The sequence below is a fragment of the Erithacus rubecula genome (assembly GCF_903797595.1).
Source record: "Erithacus rubecula genome assembly, chromosome: 4".
NCBI classification, from domain to species: domain Eukaryota; kingdom Metazoa; phylum Chordata; class Aves; order Passeriformes; family Muscicapidae; genus Erithacus; species Erithacus rubecula.
The window spans coordinates 54,315,178-54,325,702 of NC_136686.1; positions in this window are offsets into that span (position 1 = coordinate 54,315,178).

Below are 10,525 nucleotides of genomic sequence, written 5' to 3' on the forward strand. Positions count from 1 at the left end.
TCATTTTCTCCCTTGAAGCAGTTGATTTTAAAAAAAGTTACACCATTTCCTGCCTTTAAATGTCCGTAATGCTAATTCCATCCCCTGGCAGGAAAAAGTCTTACAGAAATTCATTCAGAAAAAACAACTCATACATATTAATTGTCTTCTAATAAAATAATAACCTAATAGTAATAGAAATGAGAAAGGAATGGCAATGGGCAGGTGTGAGGCACCAGGAGGGACCAAAGGCAGGAGAGTGTAAGTGGATGTGCAGGAGTGGCAGATGCTGGTGGGAGCTCACTGAGGAGCTCACCAAGATGCCAGCACACACAGTGTGCTGCTGTTGGGGAAGCAGGAAATGAAGGGCAGGGAGCAGATCCTGTTAACACCCAGCAGAGGATGGACAGTATGGTTGCTACCAGAAAAGGTACAGAAGGCACATCCAGAGCCAGCACATGTCACCAGTTCAAGAAAAACACAGGAAATGTGATGCAGGCACGAGGGCAACATCCCTCATGCTCAAAGCAATTGCAAAGCTGCACACACATATCCTGTGTGCTGGTCAGACAGCTTGGACACGGACATCTCATTAAAGTGCTTCTTCAGCTTCATCTGCCAATGAGGATACAAAGTCATCTTCCTGTAGAGATTTGTGATCAGTTTGCTACATTGCGGCTGCTCTTCAATCATTTGGGTACATCCAGCCTTGGGACAGGAAAGCTATCTCATCTCCAGGGCACCTATTTCATCTTCTGGGAGCTGCACCCGTTTATGGGCCATTAAACCTCCTCCTAGTCAGGTGTGGAGAGCATTCTTTATACAAAGTACATCTGTATTTGCCAAGATTTGGAAAAATGTCCAGAATGACTTTTCAAATAAACCAGGAGATGTTGCTGACCTAATCTGCCCCATGGACTCAACACTTTCTGGTGAGTGTCATGCTTGCCTCTGAAAAACTCACTGCAGATGGGAGAGTTATGTTGAGATGGGAGAGCACCAATTGATCAGTTGATACAAGCACCCAGTGTCCAATCTTTGCCTGAGACTGTCTGGAAGAAAAAAAAAAAAAAAGCAAAAAAGGGAGGGAACGTAACACACACTGAATTCCACTAAAGTGAAGGAAATGTGAGGGTATTGTAACTAATTTATTTTTGCAGGGGTAGGTTTCTGGTTTGTTTGAATTGCCATAGTATTCAAGGGATTCAAGGAAGCCTGATCTTGCAGGCACAGATGGAAACAGGCTATTGAACTGCTCCATCCCAATAAAACCTGCCCTTCACAAAGCCTTCTGAGGCATGACTAAGCTATAGCAAAATGGGAAGCCTAGGATGGTAAGGGCTGCCTGAGCATGTTGAGAGGAAGAGGGTTGCTTTGATGGGAGGTTACTTTTTTGGGATGAACATGTATCTCACAGCTAATTTCCCATCATCAAGGTAATAAAAAGTCACATCTGAGCATTGGCTTGAGAGATGCAGAATGCTCCCACCTCTTCCACAAACACCCTGCAAATGCTACATCCACATACACTCACACTGAGTCCCTGCTCTCCCATACTGACTTGCACTCTGGCCCTGGGATACAGCCAAACAACTGCAGCTTCAAGTGGAAAACTCCACGGTAGAAAAAAGAAGAAAATCAGAATTCATCCCTCAGTGCCTTTTGCAGCTTGTTTAGTAGTGAAAGGACCGAGACACCTCACGCTGCAGCTGACCTTGGCTAACAAAAGCTGTCTCAGTGGGGTTCGCGGGCAGTCGCTGGCCCCTTAGCGGGAGAGCCCGACTCTTCCTAGCCCGGAGGATTCAGCACAAAGGAGCCTTTGGCTCGGCAGCAGGCAGCCCGCGCCTCCGCGCATCTCGCCTCTTCTCAGGCAGAAAATACAAGGGAAAGTTCTTACAAACCCCTGACTCTGTCAATTCCCTGAACTTACGTCTGAAATGTCCCTTCTGGCATTTAAGTGTCTTTAAATGGGAAAGATAGAGCTCAGAGTTGTATACACCATCTCTCTTTGAGAGCCAGTGTCAGTCGCAGACTGGCAGAAGGGTCACCTCCAGGGATAGCTTGGGGCTGCAGGGCAGGGAACTGAGCATCCCTGAACTGCAGCACAGAGAGCTCAGGACACTGAGCATCGCTGAGCTGCAGCACAGAGAGCTCAGGACACTGAGCATCCCTGAACTGCAGCACAGAGAGAGCTCAGTGCACTGAGCATCCCTGAGCATCCCTGAGCTGCAGCACAGAGAGCTCAGGACACTGAGCATCCCTGAGCTGCAGCACAGAGAGAGCTCAGGGCACTGAGCATCCCTGAGCATCCCTGAAATACAGCACAGAGAGCTCAGGGCACTGAGCATCCCTGAGCATCCCTGAAATACAGCACAGAGAGCTCAGGGCACTGAGCATCCCTGAGCATCCCTGAGCTGTAGCACACAGAGCTCAGGACACTGAACATCCCTGAGCTGCAGCACAGAAATCTCAGGGCACTGAGCATCCCTGAGCATCCCTGAAATACAGCACAGAGAGCTCAGGGCACTGAGCATCCCTGAACTGCAGCACAGAGAGCTCAGGACACTAAACATCCCTGAGCTGCAGCACAGAAATCTCAGGGCACTGAGCATCCCTGAGCATCCCTGAACTGCAGCACAGAGAGCTCAGTGCACTGAGCATCCCTGAGCATCCCTGAGCTGCAGTACAGAGAGCTCAGGACACTGAACATCCCTGAGCTGCAGCACAGAAATCTCAGGGCACTGAGCATCCCTGAGCATCCCTGAAATACAGCACAGAGAGCTCAGGGCACTGAGCATCCCTGAGCATCCCTGAACTGCAGCACAGAGAGCTCAGTGCACTGAGCATCCCTGAGCATCCCTGAGCTGCAGCACAGAGAGAGCTCAGGACACTGAGCATCTGCCATAAAGTGTGAGCAAGGGGTCCTCCATGCCAAAGGGAGGGTATCACAGCAACCAAAAGCTCAGCCATATTTTAAAGGGATTAGAAGTGCATAGATGGCAAGAAGGATTTTCATAACAAAAGACTAAATAGATGCAAGTTTGCAAGCAACAGTAGCTCCCTGTTTTATGGGAAAATTACACCAGATAAAAAGAAAGCACAGGAAGAATTCTTATCCCACCCTGCCAGCTGCTGTGGGGCTTGCAGCATCCTCAGAAACAGCCCAGACCTGCTGGTCCAGGCAAGGACCCTTCCCTAGGTAAAGGTAAAACAGAAAGTGGTGTCCTAGCTACCTGATTCATGTGAATGAATAGTCAGTTCATACTGCTCAGGAAGAAATACTCAGATTTTGGATATTTTTCCTTTTATTCCCTCCCACCCCATTTCTTTTGTGGTTGATTTTGCTTTTGTTTTTGTTTTTTGGGGGTTTTTGTGGTTTGTTTTTGTTTTTGTTTTTTGGGGGTTTTTTTTGTTTGTTTTTTTTTTGTTTTTTGTTGTTTTTTTTTTTTTTTTTTTTGCTTATAATTTATCATTTTGATAAAATATTTGTATCTTCTTTGGGGTTTTACCTGGCTGTGGGAAACTTTGACACCCAGCTACACAACCATCAAAGCCTAAGTGGGCAACAGTTCTGGAAGAGGCTGGGAAAAATGTGAAGGCAACCCCAGTATCAGCAGTTTTGCTTTTGGGAACAAAGATGCAAAAGCATCTGTGCTTGTATAGGACTGAACAACTTTCTACAGATGTTGTTCCTCTTTGTCTTTATGAAGCTGTCCTGGGAAATGCAGATCAGGGAGCCACTGCTTGTTCACTCAGTGCTATAGCTCAGGGGAGAAAAAAGCACCCTGATTTCTTCCATCTGCTTGGCTGTGTGGGAGACAAGGCTCTTACCTGCTGGCAATAGAGGAATTGCTGGCTGCAGCCAGCTGCTTCCCAACACAACCTCTAGCCCTGCCTTTACTCCTGTTCCTACCCTGGGCCCTGCCCTTCCACCCCACTGCTGAGGCTGGGTTGCCATTTGGAAAAAAGAAATACACGTAGGAAGAAGCAACCATTTCTGAAGCAAAGGATAACAGATCAGTAGCCTAGAAACTGGGTTTTTAACATAAATTATTAATGAGGAAGTGTGTGTGACTTGGAGCAGAAATCCATTCCCCAGTGAGTGTCATCTCTTCCAGGCTCCTCACCAAATGCACTTTTGCTTTCTAATATTTTTTGGACAAGAGATCAGTTTAGGAGGCAGCCAAGGGTGAGAACTCCTTGGATATTAGACACAGTAATACTATTATTTAAATCTCTAACCCATCTCTTTATCACAGTTGGATGAAAATCCAACCTCTGCTTCTCATTCCAGTTTCAAAACATGCACATTAACTGAGTCTGATCCAAGTACCAGTAGTGGTACTAGCATCTGTTGTTGCTGGTATCAACCTTCATAAAAGGTCTTTTGCTTGTCCTTGAAGGCAATTTAGCAGTGAAACTCTTTCCAGCACTGAAAATGGTGTCCTCTCCATGTCATGGTTATGTCACATTCCTGCACCTGTCAGATGATGACCCAGAAGGGGAAGCAGCCAAATCAGGCAGTGTTCTCTGGCCCCTGGAGCCAGCCAGGGATGAGCTTTGATGGGTGCTATAAAAAATTTATTGGAAGACGTGGTTAGTCTGACATCTCTGGTCACTTGTGGGATTTCTTGGCACAGCATGTCAGGTTGCATTCCACTGTGCAGGGCTGCTCTTCTGTGCTGGTATTTCCCAGGCTTTTGTGAGCCCTCACAAATGAAATTTCAGCACAGACTAAACCATATCGTGTTGTATCCTGTGTGTCTTGCTAGAGACCCAGTTGCTCAGAAAGCTCCAGTGAAAGATCCTAGTTTGATTCTCAGACTATAATTAAGTGAAATTTCATTAAGAATTTTAATTGTTTCTAGCAAGGGAAAAAAAAATCCTTTTTCATCATCTAAGATTTAGTTCTCTCCTTCACGTCAGACAGCCAAGACATTTCCACCAGGGTGCTGAGTCACACAGCTGAAGATGGTGCCACCCTGGCCTTGCAGGAATGAGTGTGATATCATCTGGGGTTTGAGACCTGAGCTGGAACAACACCCCTGACACACTGGCAAGCTGAGTCACTGACATAGCCAGAGGGGAAGGGGCCTTGGACACAGCAAACACACTCTCCAGCAGCCCAGTTCAAAGCCTGAAAAGCAGCACACAGCTCCTTCCAGCAGCTCCTGTACAAGCTGCCTTAAACCTGCAGCTATTTTCATTCTCACAGATAAATGCAAGCTGTGGGTATGGCAGAGCAGTATTTGGTATAGATCAGTTAACTGAAACTCAGCCAGCTTGTGTCAAGGTTGAAATAAACCTGAAAGGTTTCACCACAAATATTTTATTTTTATCCTAACAATGCTAAAATAATTAAAAGGAGAACAAGTTTTAACACTAAAGAAAACAGCTTCTCTTCCAGAGAGACTGCTGCCAGGCACAGGGCAGGCTGGCAGGATGGAAAGGCACAGCAGAGAGGAGTGCCAAGGGATCTGCCAGGTGCCCTGCAGGCAAGGGCTTGTCCTGGCTCTGCTGCCCTCCCCTCACCAGCACTTTGCTCCAGCATCCCCCTTTCTTCTCACTGCATGTGGCTTTGGCCAGCTCTTCCCTAACGGGCAAGGAGGTACCAGCTCCTCTCCCCCTGAGCTCCTGTCCCCAGAAGTGCATTAAACTTGAAGAAATGAAGGGGTTATCCATTTCAAAGCCCCCCAGCCACAATCTACAGGTGGAAAGGCCTCGAAGGATTGCTCATCATGCCACCCCATGGAGGAGGTAAGTTTTTACAGTACTCTTGAGGGAGGAGTTGTAGTCCCCACACATGCTGTCAGCTGCACAAGCCCAGCATGAATAAAGGAACATCATTTTCCTTTACTCCTCTCTGCCTGGATGACAGGTATCTGATGTGCTGGTACCTCTCATCACTGGAGTAAAGAGCAGTTTCCATCTGTGAGCCAACTGACATGCCCTAGGAGGAAGTGACCTACACCCCAGGAGTGCACACTTCTCTCATTTTACAATGGAAGGAGCCTGAAAACCATCCTTGAAGAAGAATATCTGAAATTGGGCAAGGGTATAGTAGGTAAGACATGGCTGAGGGGGAGCACAGATCATGAAGAGTCCATCCAGCAGTGTCTGTGGCTGTGTGTCCCCCAGGATGTCACATTCCTGACTTTCCACCTGCAGTTGTGTGTAAGCTATTAACTGTTTTCCCTGGTAAGCTGCTGGGCTGAAAGATGCTGAACAAATCTGCTTCAGCTCAGTGTGAAGTTCAGCTCAGGCTGGCATAGACATGTCCTCTCCACAGACCTGATGCTCACAGGGACAGCCAAAAGCCCTTCCAGGCTTCCATTTACCACCTTTGTGTATTTTAGGGCAGAAACTCTGCCTGAGTCACCTCTCAGCAGGGTTTATCTGAAAACTGGATGTCAGGGACTTGGGTCATGCCCTCTTGGAAAAGTGAAGAGCCCCTTGAGAAGATAATCCTGTAGATCTGTTCTCACTCACCTGCTCACTGGCATAGCTACCTTGCCTTCCCCACAGGAAGCCTTTCCACTGAAAGAGAAAATTCTGCTTTCTGGATTCCACAGAGTGCAGGATAAATGCATCTGCAGGGGTAAAAATAGAAGAGATTGAGTGTGCAAGTTCTGCAGACAGTTTTTGCAGGCACCTGACAACAGTTGTACACCTCTGTCCTGCCTGCAGCTGTGCCAGTAGTTTTTTGCCATTCCCATATCTGTCCTGAAAGAAGCTGTCTCTCTGCTGTTTGGAGATAGTGGCACAGGCAGGAGCTTGAGAACTGTCTTGGAGTTCAGGAGCTTCAGTTTTACCTGCTTACTGCATGGGGCTGCCAGCACAAGGAAGTCACTGAGCCACATGAACAGCACAAAGCTGGGCAAATTCAACCAACAGCTTCTCAGGGACTCAGCTCAGCTCCAGTGCTCATGGAATGGCCTACATACACCCTTTCATCTTCTAGTTAACAAAACAGGAAAATTATCCTTCCTCTCACCCTGCCTCCCACAAGAAAAGGAGTAAGGAGAGCACAGATTCCTGAAGCTTATGGAGAGTGGTTAAATATTGTCACAGGCTGACCAAGCATTGTATTCAGCCATCCCTGCTCTCCCTCCAGTGTTCCTTCTGCCCAGCAGCACTGGTCAAATGCATGGTGCTATCTCCCATGGGCATATTCTGCTGCAGAGTTTTGATTCCATGGAGTGGGTGTTAGTTTCATCCAGTGCCAAAATTTTGAAGGTGGAACTGCAGGTTCCCTCCTCTACCCTGATTTGGAGATGCCCTGAGGCAGACAAACCCATACACTCACAGAGTCAGCAGGGGGATTAGCAACAGATTTTTGATGCCTGTCTGTTCTCCTGATGCTGAGGGAGCCAGGACCTAGCTAGCAGAGCACAGTGCTTTCCTCCTGCAGCAGAGCAAACTGTGTTGACCCCAGAGATTTGGGATCCTTTGATTCCTCTTGCAAGTCAAATCAAATGCTTTGCAGTTCACTTCATGAGGCACCTGTGGGAACAGAATCTGACATGCTGCATCTTTCCCTAAACTAGCACAATCCTACTGCAGTGGAAGTTTGGGGGATTAGTAGCACTTAATGGCTCAGTTCTTTGAGTGGTACAAATCTTCCTCATAGTCAGGCTGAAGAGTCACAAGTTAATGACAAATATTTGTTCTCTTTAATGTGTGTACCAAGGGAGGAGCGCCCAGCTCCTTCCAGCTTTCCTCCTCCCTCCCTCTGGCAGCTTCAGCACCACCTGCTCTTAGAGCAAAGTGGGCACAGAAATAAAATCCATGCTGGCTTTTGGACAGGCAGGCAATACAGGCTTGTAATGTGAAAACATGCACTTTATTTTTAAATACGGTGAAGAACTTGGGCACACCTTGTTGAAGATGGAGTAATGCACTTCCCACTAAGAAATATCATATTTTTATGGATATAAAAGACCAATTTTTAAAAGTTTGATAGTAAATGCAACAGTGATTTAACAAACTGAATTGCAAGGTACACTTGGTTATTTGCTGCATAGAGGACAGAGTAAGATAAAACTGTCAGGGAGACTCTCCCATTGAGGTTCAGAAAGGACATTCCTGCATTCTGAATTCCTATTTTGAGGGGATTTTAAGGATGACTGGATCCAAAATTAGTCCCCAAACTGGTCAATGTTTATGTCTAAAGGATTTTATGTGTACAATCAATACTTCTAATCACTTAGCTAACATGTCAGTTTCAGAAAATAAAATAAAAAATTTTAAAAAAAAGTATAGGTCTTTCCTCCAGGCTGCCTTTCCTGTACATCACTATTATTCTACAATTTTTCCTCCAGGACCCCACCCCTCAGAAGCATCATTGCTTAAATTCCCTGGGAGGCAGGAGCAGCCTCACAGGCTCCCACTCCTTCAACTCACACCTCAGCTGTCAAGGACCTTGAACACTCTCCTCTGCCTCCCAGGCTGTCCCAAAAATGGCTCCCACTCCCCATCAGCTCCTCTCCTCCCTGTCCTCCTCCTCATCATCATGTGTTCACCCCTCTCCTTCATCTGTAACGACAGACACAGCCTGTATCTTCTTCTGCCAAAGTCTGTAAGTGCTGGATCATCCTGCCCTTCTCTGGTTTGTTCACACTAAGAAATCAGACAAAGAAGAAGTTTCTGCCTTTCTTGGGTAGTTTTCAGATTGCAAAAAAGCTTCAGCACAGCCCATCACTGGTGCCAACCCCTCACAGGGAAAGACTGACTGGCCAGCTCTCACTCACCCTGCATGGCCAGAGTGATGCCAGGGTGGCCACAGAACCCTTCAGATGTGGGGCTAGACCCATCATTTACACCCTTTGGGTTCCACAGGGTGTGTGATTTGAGATTTTGGGTTGCTTTGACTTTTTTTTTTTCCCACTGGTGAATGGGCAGTTCTTTATGCAGTATTTATGAGGAACAGTTGAATATCTACAGCCTTGCTCTGCCAAGACAGACATGTATTATCAGTGCTCTCATTCAAGCTTATCTGTGCATGGTCTGTGGTGTTCTGGGGTCCTGATCCACATGAGGGTCTTCGGTGACCTGCTGCAATGGAATGACAGTAGATACAGCTGATGTATATGGTTCAGAAAACATTTATATCTTTGAAAGCTCAGGATTGATGCTGTTCCTGTACAGAAAATAAATGATAGGTGAAAACTTTGTCCTCAGTTTTCCATTAGCTTACATTTGCTAATGTTTCTGTTCATGTAAATAAAACTGATAGAAACTCATGGAGTGATCAGTAATACAATATCATTTACTGTTGTGTATATCTAAGGTTTGATACTTTTGAATATTGGTGCCAAGATTTGCTCCCTTTTTAATGACTCTTTTTTTAAGGACAGACTTGAAAATTTTGAAAACACTTAGGCACTTAGAAAACACTTAGAGGTAAATTAATAAATTTTCCTAAAAAAAAAAAACCAAGCCCCCAACAAACAAACAGACACCCTCCTTCTAAAAAGCTTAGTTGGATACTCTTAGAGAGACCAAACAGTTATTCAAATGTTATTATCATTGTATTAAAGGGTAGAGCAACTCTAAGCATGATTAATTTTTCATGTATTGAGTAGAAGGGGATAATTAGAGTGTGCTTCATACCAATTGCTGCAATGGCTTTCTAATTAAGCAGATGACTGCCGAGCTAATGAGATTCAAAATTAATTTTTATGTATGAATTTGGCCAGGCCTATTTTAAGAACCCTGAAGACAGATTGGTCAGAAGCTTTTTTTGATGTCAATCAGGCTGCTATTTTGGAAACTGGCATTTTATCACCAGGGTGGCTCTTTTGCAATGGCTTCTGCCTCTACCTGGTGGCTGGAAGATGAATTGCAGGATTCCCAGGGTTTGGTTTGGTTGCAGGCAGGCAGTATTTTTGGATAAGGATATATATAAACATGAAATCATCCTAAGCTTTTGCTATCTGAGGACTCATTTTCTTCCCCACTCCCCAGTTGGGTCAAGTAACTATTGGAAAGGATTGGCCATGTGGATATGTGAATAAATAAGGTACATTCACAATCAGCATCAGCAGTCATTACTCATCTGTAAGATTCCTTTGAAACCACCAACAAACTGGTGCTAACAGACAAACAAAACCCAAATGATACAATCAATTCCATTTTCAAAAGGCAGTGGGGAAATCCTTCAGCAGCAGATTGTGAAATAACTGCCATGGGTTAAGAGAGTGTTTTCATGTGAGCAAGCAATTGGCAAAATGCAGGAATACACCAGCATTATTCACAGGGAAGAGGAGTCCCAGCTGGAGTCCTACACTGACATATGCTGCAGCTCCTCTGAGCAGCCAGTTTGTACAAAATCCACAAATTAAGGTGAATAATAGACCTTCTGGGATATTGAGTAAAGTCAGTCAGCTACATGCAGCTGTCCAAAATAATGGCAAAAGTTACTTCAGCAGTTGCAGAAGGGTTTCAGAATACACAGTAACTGGACAATAAGATGGCAGGTGAAATTGCAAATAAAAGAATAGTTTAAGTCAAACCTGTTAGCAAGCTCAATTGTAGCTTTCAATGT